The following is a 12,238-nucleotide window of genomic DNA, read 5'->3' as shown; positions in this document are numbered from 1 at the left end:
GGCGCGTCACGGGCAGACCATAACGCCGCTAAGTACAGCCCGTTTTAAATTTGAAATAGCCATTGTGTTAAAAAAAAATTAAGAAATCCAGCTCACAGTATTTGAATAGTTTTTTAGTGGAAATGAATTTAGCATCATTAAGAATTTTTTTAGAGCCCTAAAATCTTTAACCTTGGCAGTTATAATTTATATTTCAGAAAAAAATCGCTAAATTTTTTCAAAATCTTGCTAGAAATTCCATTATTTTGTAGGCGGCCTGACCCATATTTCAAAAAACAAATAGCTAAATTTTTTCAAAATCTTTGCTGGAAATTCCATTATTTTCTGGGCGCCCTGATTAAACAAGTCTAATTAATAGATAAAATGGGTTTTAAGGCTAGAATTTGGTAATACAATTAATTAGTAAAAAGATTTTGATTTTTTCTTATTTAAAATACGCTTTTAAATGAATAAATAGATTCATTACTAAAAATCTCAAGGCACTCAAACTTTGAAGTTAAATTTATAATTCTTAAAAAAATTCTACCAAATTTTGGGCAAAATTCACGAGAAAAAATGCCTAGACTATTTCATCTATTAATTAGACTATGTGTTATGTAACAAAAATTTGAAATTTAGCAATTTTGCATATTGGTAATTTATTAAATAAAAAAATTATCACTAGGATTTAATAGAGAGGCTATATTATTCATCCTCTTCCTACATGAAGGGATTAGATTAAACTCTAACCTTAACCTTCATAGTTAATGAGGACCAAATTAAACTCTAACCCTAATATTAATGTTCATCAATTTTTCCTTTACTATTTTATTTCAACTAATAGCATATACACTTTTTTTTTTGGTAAATCGACACAAAAATTTCATTAATCAAAATATGTTTACAAAAGTACATGGATATCAATAGGCACCGTTTGAAATTGCAAAATGCTCTGTGACCATAATGTTGTGTAACAAAAATACTACCTCCCATCCTTTAACAATATCAAATTAGACATTACTCATAAGATGTCATCATATGAGTCTAATACAAAGATCTAGCCTCTCAATACAAAGAAATAAAAAGAAAACCTAGATAGAGAGAGTAGACGATAGAGGAAATGTCATGGAGAGGAGTATGAATCGGCCTTGATTCAATGTGATAAGGCTTTGTAATCCACCACATCATAAATGTGCTGACAATACTGAACAAATGTCAACAAAAAAAAGCTACTACGAGGCTACTACCTCTAGTCGAAGATAACTACCAGAGACAGAAAGTCTCCATTTGTTGGAGGAACAAAGTTATTTGGTGAAGCAATGTTGACCGATGGAGCGTTGATCACTGTGGGAGTGTCAAAGATGTTATATGAGTCTGAATTTGAATCCAACATAATTACGTACTTCTCCACCCTTTGCATACATACAAGAATATCATCCAAATAATACTTAATGCTTTTGAGAAGGCATTTCAAATCCTCCTAACCTGCAAATATCTTGTAGTGGTCCACTTGTTTGTTCCAGATGACCAAATGAAGTAATGAGTCCAACTGTTGGTAACCTGCAACATAATGTAGGAAGTGCAATTTTCTCTTTCTAAATTTGCCAGGGTCTGGAATCCTTTTGAATTCCTGATTTCCCACTTTAGAGTCTGAAAAGTATGCTCTTTCCCTAAATTCCCAATATTCAAGTTGACAAATCTCCTTTTGAACTTCCAAGGGGATTATTGTTGAGCTAATTAATTGTTCCTAAAAGGAACAACTAACTACTACACATTAATTTATCAACCCAAGTTTTCGTTTTTCTATTTCAAGGTTATCAACATAGTTTATGCAAAAGAAATGCAGAAATGACTAGTTACTATAATCCTATTGAAAAGCAAAGCTGCAATATCAAATGAATCAACTCAAGATGCAATCTTTAATTATCGCAATCTATTGAAAACATTAACGTCTACAAGCTTCTAAAGGACACAGCGAAAGAAAACCTACTTAACATCAAGTTGTTTCTTAGGGAACAACAACTTCGGAATAAATATTACATAATCATATTATCAAAAGTGACTAAGAAAGCAAAATAGTAATCTATGATAATCTATAGGAACGGAAAGGAAGAACATTACTCATAACAGATTCACTACAACATGTATATTCTATAACGATTTCAATTAACCTGATTCAAAACAGAGCATTCAATTTGACAAACATGCAACGAGAAATTAAGAACAATTGCGCAAGTAGAAATAGTTGGAACAATATAATCAAACACCAATTGAATAATACAAGAGAAGACATCGTTGTTTCCAAGATCGGGCCCAAATCCGGAATCGAACTGCCTATGAAGAAATCAGCACAACACACTAAATCTGAGTAATAAACACTTCCAATCGATTGCAGAGAACCAGTTACAATTAACGTAATCTCAAGTCTAAGCTTGTGTCAAAAAATAATATTACAACTTGAACAACCCCTTTCGAGGTTTAGTGCCAGTTTTTATATCGCACCAATAAAGGATAACGATCAAAGAATCTATTTTTAATAATGATCAATCTTGAGAATCTAAAGATTTTCAAGATGCTCGTTTAAGCTACAAAGATCTTAATGCATCCGAAAGACCAGGTTGAGAGGTCATCTTTAACTAATTCTCTCCAAACAGAGCGTAATAGCCTAAGGCTTACGCGATCTTCCATGATCATTCCATGAAGCACCATCAAATATCAATCTATCAATAGATTCATGTCCAATAGCGAAGACCTATTCGTTAGGAAATATTACTTTAATGATCAAATTGTTCATAAAATAATAAATTAATAAATGCATATAAAATACTACTAAAATCCATACTACACAAATTAACATAGCCTAATTACAAGAAAGACTGAGAAAATATTATGAAACCTGAGTAAGGCAAGGAAAATATGACAATTATGAGGCACAACATCACCCCCCCAACTGACCTTTTTGCATGACCTCATGCAAATAAATGATTAATATGCAGGGAAGTTAAGGATTAAGCTTCATAAGCTTCATCTACTCTATGCCTGAATCCATTTCTAATTTGGAGCTCTTCAAATGTCATAATCAGATTTATAAAATGATTGAGGACACGAGATCATAGGGCGTCGATACCTGCATCCTATCAAGTGGACACCTCTTTCGAATACCAAGTGAACATAGTCGTTTACTCCAGTCATGGCATACCAAATATTGTGATAACCAAAAGGTTCTATTTTCTTAACTTCATCAGGTGATGCCTGTCATCTCTCCTTAGCTCCACGAAGATCCTCTCTATGATGTCTTCCAAATATTCCATTCACTAGTAGAAAACGACAAATTAGTGACTAGGTGACTAAAATAGTTAGTCACCGCAACTTTTCCAAGTGAAATACTACCAAAAATAAGCAATCTTAAGTGACCCAACTAAAAACATCTAGCATAAACAACTAATCTAGTCCCAGATTAAAATATACGACTAGCTAATAAGTAATAAAACTAAAAATGACTAACATAAATGACTAATTTAGTCTAGGAACAAAAACACAACTACCTAACAAGTGCTACAATAATACGAATCAGTCGTTTATATGTCATTTTAATTGTGTCACTTCAACAATATAACCTTATAAATGATAGTGGATTCAAAGGTTGTTGTAAATTGGCTAAAAGGTCAAATTATACTTCCTTAAACACTTCTTTATTGGATCAATGGATTATTAGAATTATGGAGCTGATTAGAATCTTCAAGGTTATATCCTTTGAGGACATTCATAGGAAATTAAATTCAAAGGTTGATAAATTATTCAAAATGGGAATGGGTTTCCGAAAGGTCAAATACATTATGAAGAATATTTTCAAAGAGAAGTGTTGATTAATTAGTAAATGACACATTTCCTTTAGTTGAAAACTTAACTTTTAATACATATCTATATTTTTTATTATCAAGTTAATATCCATTAAACTTAAGATATTAGTTTTTAACTTTAATATCAAGTTGTTTATCTATATAATTCAATTATTTGTGTGTGGGAATACTAAAAAAAGAACAACTATAAATTTATAAGATCAAATTCTCTCTTCTCATTCATGTTTGTTCATTTTAATGTCAGGAAAATCAAGTGCGCTAGAAGGGAAAAGCCATGAGACAGGGTCATTCAAGAGGATTCGGCGAGTCGGGTGCATCCCTGGGAGATGGCAAGCCGAGTGACCAAAAGGAAAAAAAATATGATTTGGCTCTCCGCCTACTCGTGTAGGTAGAAAACAATGTAAGCATAAGGGTCTAGAGGCTACCGCAAGACTTCACACTATCACCATGATTACCAAATGCAATATTAGTCTGTTGAAAGTCAAATGAATCAAATATTATTTGTTAATGGAAGAATAATTTTCTAGCAATTAGGAGCGATTGAATCCCTGGCAAGACAAAAATGAGGAGGATAGGTCCAAGGTCGATGGCCTCCATGGTTCCCTAATGAGTGTTGGAAACCTCGAGGAATTGATATACAATAATCATGGCATTTTCCCGTTGTCAGTCGGGCCATAGTATTATGTCAACATTCTGTCCTTTTTCAGCAAAGATTAGCTCGAGCCTGGTTGTGACATCCTTATGCACAATAATGTTTTTCTTTTTCCCTCTGTATTTCTGAAGATATCATGTTCTTATACACCAGATAAACAAGATTGCATGTCAAATGAAAAAATTGGACAAGTTAAATGAAATAAATATTGGTTAAATACAACAATTCATGGGTTAAATTGAAGAAATTATAAGTTTTATGCAAGGAATTGACATGCCAATTAAATGTTTTCCATTTTCAACCATTGAATGGAAAGAATTGTTAGTTAAATGGAAACAAAAATCGCAGGTTAAATAAAAAAATTGGGTCGTTAAGAACTAGATCAAAGAGAATTATATGTCAAATGAAAAATAATCCAAGTTAAATATACCAAATCATTATTTGAATACAAAAATGTTCACAGGGTAAAAGAAGAAATTGTAGTTTAAATGAAACGATTTAGAGGTTAATTGAATATTTAAGAAATTGCAGGCTAAATGAAAATTTTGTGTTATCAAGCATTGAATCAAAAGACTACATGTTAAACAGAAATAAATACAAGTTAAATGGGAAAAAATCATAGGTTAAATGCGACAAATCGCAGGTGAAATACAAAAATTCACATGTTAAATGTAAGAAATTATATTTATTTGAAAATTTTGTCTTTTCAAGCACTAGATGTAAAGAATTAGTGGTTAAGTGGAAAACAATGCGGGTTAATTTTCTCACCATAAGTTTTCAGTGTATACACGCCAGTTTTTTCCCAAATCCAACATTTTGGTTGACCTAGAGAGTTGATCCAGACTTAAACAGGAAAGCAACAAATTACAGAGATAACCATAAACACAGATATGCAGCGGGAATAATACTTCACTTCATTAATGTAAAATACTGAAATATGCTTACAAACAGTAATGGAAATAAACCAGCTAGGGCGATGGTAGCTTATCTTTGAGAAGAGATGTGGTGGCTACATGCCTCTGAACTGTCTTACAATGAGGCTCGAAGGCCTATTTATTGTTGAGAAACAATGGAAAACCCTTAACATTCCAAAACCTAACCCTAGAAGATGAAACGCCAAACTGTGGGCCTCGTTTGGGTAAACTGGTACACCAACTTCCCGGGGTCGTAACTTTGGCATACGATCTCCGTTTGACGCGTACAATAGCTTGTTAGAAATATCTATCTGAGCACTACCACTTTGGGACCCATGTTGCCCCTAGATTTCCCAAAAGAACATCGTTTAGGGCCTCAAAACGGCTCCAGAAGTTTAGGACCCGAAAAAATGCTAAAAATAGTAAGTTGTGCTACAATTAAGGAAACTGAAAATGCTAAGAGAAAAAATGGTGGGGGTCCAGGTGGACTTGGCAGGTAGCCACCAATATCCACCTAGATCATTCCTTCCCCCTTAGGAAGCAATGGTCCCCATTGCATTGCGTTGAGTTCCTCCATGAGATGAGGAAACTTTTGCTGAACTTGGTCCCTGGTGTCCATGATCTGATCAGTTGCAGCTTGTTCCATGCAATCTGGATTTCATTCTATGGGTGTGAGTTGTTCTGCAATGTCGGATGTGTCTAGCAATGGTGGAAAGTATGGCCGAAGGCGGTCCACATTGAACACTGGGTGTAGGCCAAGGAATGGGGGAATGCTGAGCTCAAATGCATTGTCTCCCACAGCCTTAGTAATGGTGTAAGGACCATATCGGAGTGGTCTCAGTTTCCGATAGGCTCCAGTAAGGCGTTCCTTTTGCAAATGCAACCAGACTTTGTCGCCCACCTGAAACTTGTGTGGCACCTGATGTTGATCATGTCGCTGCTTGTACTTGGCATTTGATTTCTCCAGAATGTCATGGACCTGTTGGCGAATATGTTGGATGTGCTCAATGAAGTTGGTTTCCTTGTCTGTTTCGGACTGGACATGAGCCGAATCTGTGTGAGTAGCTGCAAGTGGCATGGCCACATCAATGGGGCATAGTGGCTGGAATCCCAAGCCCACCTGAAAATGGTTGTGGCCAGTCGAGCTGTGAAGAGCTTGGTTGTAGCTGTGCTGAACATAGGGGAGGCTCTCGTCCCATGTGCATGGATGCTTTGAGTTGTACATGCGCAGAATGTGTACAATCATCTGATTGACAACCTCTATCTGGCCATCAGTTTGAGGATGGAAGGCTGTGGACTTAGTGAGTTTGGTGTCCAGCATTGACCAGAGACTGGACCAAAATGTACTGAGGAACTGACTGTCATGATATGAAATGATAGACTGTGGGATCCCAAAGTGCACCCACACTCGTTCAAAGAAGAGTTTAGCAGTGGCTTCTGCTGTGATATTCTTCTTACAGGCCGCCATAATGGCCATCTTTGAGAACCTGTCGACAACCACAAAAACACAATCAATTCCATACTTAGTGGAAGGAAGGCCTGACATGTAATCCATGGAGATGGATTCCCAAGGTCGACTAGGGGTAGGCAGTGGGGTATAGAGGCCTTGCTTCTTGATGGTTGGTTTGGCAATGGCACAGGCAGTACATGATCTAATGTACTTCCCGACATCCTGTCGAAGATTTGGCCAACAGAAATACTTTTGCAGCACTGCCACCGTTTTCTCGACCCCAAAATGCCCAATAGCCCGACTGTAGTGTGCTTCCCAAATCATCTTGGCACGCTCGCTTGAAGGAACACAAAGGTGACCCAGGTGGCATAACAGGGCATCCTGGAGGTGAAAATCTGGAACATGCCGACCCTCCAAGAGTGTCTGGTACGTGTGGCCAAATTCTAGGTCGGTTTTGTAGAGAAGTGGCCAATCAGAAGTCTCGTGCCCACAAGAGTTGAGCATGGTGGTTAACGCCATGATCGGTGGTCGACTGAGGCAATCTGCAACATTATTGGTGTTGCCCTTCTTATACTTGATATTCAAATGGAACTATTGCAGGTATGTAGACCACTTTTGATGGCGATCATTCTGCAATTTCCCTTAGGTCTGTATGTACTGCAGGGGTCGGTGGTCTGTGTGGATGGTCGTTTCCTTCCCAAAATGTAATGCTTCCACTGTCGGCAGGCTTGCACAATGGAATACATCTCTTTATCATAAGTGGGATACTTTCGGACTGTGTCTGAAAGTGTTTCACTGCGATATGCCATTGGATGCCCGTGTTGAGTAAGGACTGCCCCAATAGCATAGTTAGAGGCATCTGTCTCGACCTCAAATGGTTTTTGTAAATTTGGTAACGCGAGCACTGGTGCCGTGCAAAGACGATCTTTCAACTCTATGAATGCCTTCTGTTGAGATTCAGACCAAAACAATTTCGCTTTCGCTCCTCCCTTGGTGACTTGACTCAAGGGCCAAGTGATATGAGAAAACCCCAACACGAACCTGCGGTAGAAGTTGGCAAGGCCTAGAAAGCTGCGGAGCTCTATCAGAGTGGTTGGAGATGGCCAATCCCGAATGACTTGGATCATGGCTAGATCCACATGCACCCCCTGTTCATCAATAATGTATCCCAGATACTGAACCTGGGTCATGCCAAAAGTGCATTTCTCCAAATTGGCACATAGCTTGTGTTGTCGTAGTGTTTGGAGAACTTGTCAGATGTGGTGGAGGTGCTCTTCCCAACTCTAGCTGAAGATCAGAATGTCATCCAAGTATACCACTACAAATGATTTGGTGAATGGCCGCAAGATGTCATCCATTAGCCTCATGAAGGTTGCAGGAGCATTCGTCAATCCGAAAGGCATAACCAACCATTTGAAGAGGCCCTCCTTGGCTTTGAAGGCAGTCTTCCACACATCAAAGGGTTCGATTGGTACCTGGTGATATCCTGACTTCATATCGATCTTGCTGAAATATTTTGCCCCCTTTAGTTGGTCCAAGAGGTCATCAATCTGCGGGATCGGGTAGCTATTACGGACAATGATCTTGTTCAGCGCCCGATAGTCAATACAAAGTCTCCAAGTCCCATCCTTCTTCTGTACCAACACGATCGGGCTCCCACAAGGCGATGAACTCCGACAGATGTGACCTTTCTGCAGCAGCTCCTGAATCTGCTTCTTGATTTCATCATTCTCCAGAATGGAGCGCCGATAAATTGGTCCATTGGGTAGTGACGCACCTGGGGTCAGATCGATGGAGTGCTTGACTTGACAGTGCAGAGGAACCCCTGCGGGGGAGGTGAAGATTTCCTCGTACTCCTTCACGACCTTATCCATCTGTAGTTGTCATGCGGAGGGGCCCTGTCTGGAGGCTGTGGCCACCATCTTCTTCTTTCCTTGAGGGCGTATCATCAGGAAAACAAATTTCCCAGTCTTGGAAATGAGCTTACTACATTGTTTTGCAGTAATCAAAGAGATGGCGGTAGGTGGTGCTACCTCTGGTATCTTGTACAACTTATTTCCCAATGTAATAATAACAGCACGGGGCCTTGATTCATACACAGCATGTCACTTCCACAAGTATGGTTGTCCTAATAATACATCACAAACTTCAAGGGGAGCAATGTCACACAATACCTCATCCGTGAAGGGCTTGATGTTGTATGGAAGTTGACACTGCTGGCTCACGCGAAGATCCCGTCCTTGGTGAAGCCACCCAATGGTGTACGGTTGTGGATGTGTTGTGGTCGGTAAGCCCAACCGCTTCATGAACTCTGTCGAAATGAGGTTCTTTTGGCTCCCGATATCGACAATGAACTATAACGGGGATCCCTTTACCCACATCTGGGAGTGGAAGAGACGCTCCTCCTCCTCTGGATCTTCGGGTTCATTTTTCTGGATCTTGGTGGTAGCAACAGTGGCGTTGGGATCCTCATCAATGATCTGCTTCCCTTTGTCATTCCCCTTATCGGGTTTTGACTCAGAGTCGAAACATGCATCTGATTCTGGAACCTTTAGCTCAGCCACCAGTGACTGCTTGGCCCGACACTCACTGGTGTTGTGAGTGGAGTTCTTATGGAACTCACACCATTTTCCCGTGTCCTTTTTCGTCTTCGCGGTGCTGTTCTTTGCCTGCAGCTTTGGCGGGTTGTCTTGGGCTATCCCGCCTTGGCTTTGTCCTTTGTTCTATGTTTTAGGGGCACCTTTCCCTTGCTTCGGATTCGCAGATCCAAAGTATCACTTCTTTTGTTTAAACTTCTGCTCGACCTTAACGGCATATCAGTATGTTGTGCCGAGCTAGGAGATGTTCAGGAATTGTATTTCTTCCTGGATGTACTTGTGCAAGCAGCCATGGTATTTGAGTATCAAATGTTGATCTGTATCCTTGATACCCAACTTTGTGCGAAGGGTATAAAAAATATTGGTGAATTGTGGCACGTCTTGGTCCCTTCCCTGCCGCAGTGTGGTCCACTTTATGTATTCAACCTCATAGCTTCTGACAGGGTAGTACTGCTCCTTGATGGCATCCCGGAATGAATTCCAAGTGGGTACGGCTGAAAATATTGAGCCTGTATTTTCATCCTTCTACTCGCAGTAGGTTTCCCACCAGTCCTTGATGTGGGGGGTTGCTTTGAGAAGAGCGAAAACAATCTTTTCCCGACTCGAAAATTCATGAACAGAAAAATAACCCTCCAGCAGATTTAACCATTTATCTACAACATCTGTGTCTATCTGACCCTCAAATATGGGGATTTCAAAATTAACTTGTACCTTAAAGGGCATGGCTTTTCCAAAGTAGCTGCTGGAAGCCGATGCGTCGCTTCTGGGTAGCCGCTGAAGGATTTGGGCAAAGTTGTCCATCATCGCGTTCTGTTGTCACTTGAGGGCTTCTTCGAGCAAGATTTTGATAGGATCTCCTGCCCCCCTCGTCTTTCTTCTCATCTGCCATAGGAGGTCGTCGGGATTTGCGAGGTTGGTCTCGCAAAGGTTCGACCAGTTCAAGCCCTAAATCCTTATATCCCGACCTCGTTGGGGACATGCAAAGAAAAACAGAGAAAAAGTAGACCGCTCTGATACCACTAATCCAGACTTAAATAGGAACGCAACAAATTACAGAGATAACCATAAACATAGATATGCAGCAGGAATAATACTTCACTTCATTAATGTAAAATACTGAAATATGCTTACAAACAGTAATGGAAATAAACCAGCTAGGGCGATGGTAGCTTATCTCTAAGAAGAGATGTGGTGGCTACATGTCTTTGAACTGTCTTACAATGAGGCTCGAAGGCCTATTTATTATTGAGAAACAATGGAAAACCATTAACATTCCAAAACCTAACCCTAGAAGATGAAACGCCAAACTGTGGGCCCCGTTTGGGTAAATTGGTACATCAACTTCCCGGGGTCGTAACTTTGGCATACTATCTATGTTTGACGTGTACAATAGCTCGTTAGAAAGATCTATCCGAGCACTACCACTTTGGGAAGGGCAACATCCGTCCATGGACCCATGGTGCCCCCATATTTCCCCAAAAACGTCGTTTAGGGCCTCAAAACGGCTCCGGAAGTTCAAGACCCGAAAAACTGCTAAAAATAGTAAGTTGTGCTACAATTAAGGAAACTGAAAAGGTTGAGAGAAACAATGGTGGGGGTCCAGGTGGACTTGGCAGGTAGCAACCAATATCCACCTGGATCAAGAGCAGTCTTGCAATTATCTCTACTTCGAGTGGGCTTTTCAGGTTGCCATTTTTCCCATTTTTTATTAGCTTTCAGGTCCAATCTTATGCCTACTAATTCTTTCCAATAATTTTGATAAGTACACTAACAATATGTTTCCAAAAATGGTCTTTGCAACATTTCTAGAGATCTTTTAAAATGAGGTTTAATTCAATTTGGTATCTTCATATATGGACTTGGTTTTCTCTCAAACAATGTTAACAGTTGACACTGGGTGTTTTTGCAAGCAGACGTTTTTCTCATGCATTTTAGTTGATCTAGAATTTGCTTTTAAAACATAAGCACAATTTACTGACCATGTTTTCTCTTTCCAAAGTTTGTTGAAACAAAAGGAATTTTTTAACTTTTGAGGCCATTATGGCGATGCCATGTTGGATATTTGTATTTGCAGGTTCTATTTGTGATTGGTCTTTTGCAAGATGAAGTGGACCCAAGGGTATAAGTGATGAAGGTTGAGAAGGCACCATTGGAGTCATATGTTGATGTTGGAGGTTTAGATGCCCAAATTCAAAAGATTAAAGAAGAAGTTGAGCTTCCTGTGACATATCCTGAATTATATGAAGATATTTGTATAAAGCCTCCAAAAGGAGTCATTCTTTATTGAGAACATGGAATAGGGTAAACTCTTCTTGCAAAGGTATATATTGTCAAGTTATATTTGAAACTTTGCTAATATGCTAGTCATGATTTTGGTTTTGGTAATTACTAAAAGATCATAGGGTTAGTTACTATATGTTGAATTAGTATTCAAAACTTCTGGTTTGTAGTTCACCCCAAAAGTTGGTGGGAACTGAAAGGAATTTGTATTTCTTTTTAAAATAATTATATTAAGGTAACGGCTTCTAAAGGGCAAGTGGTGGTGTATTTACACCTTCATTCTAGGGTTAAATTTATCATGTGCATATTGAGCACCTTTTATATTTGTCTCATCATGTTTGAGGCATGTTTTAACAGATTTAGATGAAAGTCATATTGGGTAGTATCTCCACAGTTGTCCTATATCTACCTATCCTATCCTAAAAGTGTTATTAATATGGGATGTATGTATTCATTATTTTCATGAATTGAAATAAAAAAATTTGCTTATGTAAAACTCTCTTCCA

General features: G+C 38.8%; 1 pseudogene; it reads left to right on the top strand.

The window, feature by feature from the left end:
- The first annotated feature begins 4,113 nt into the window (after window positions 1–4,113).
- Window positions 4,114–11,929, top strand: LOC149162480 (26S proteasome regulatory subunit 4 homolog A pseudogene; annotated as a pseudogene).
- Window positions 11,930–12,238: the final 309 nt, after the last annotated feature.

Source organism: Pinus tabuliformis, chromosome 5_2, assembly GCF_031772625.1.
Source record: "Pinus tabuliformis cultivar Carrire ecotype Pingquan chromosome 5_2, CPIR1, whole genome shotgun sequence".
NCBI lineage: Eukaryota > Viridiplantae > Streptophyta > Pinopsida > Pinales > Pinaceae > Pinus > Pinus tabuliformis.
This window is presented reverse-complemented; position numbering and strand designations above follow the sequence as displayed.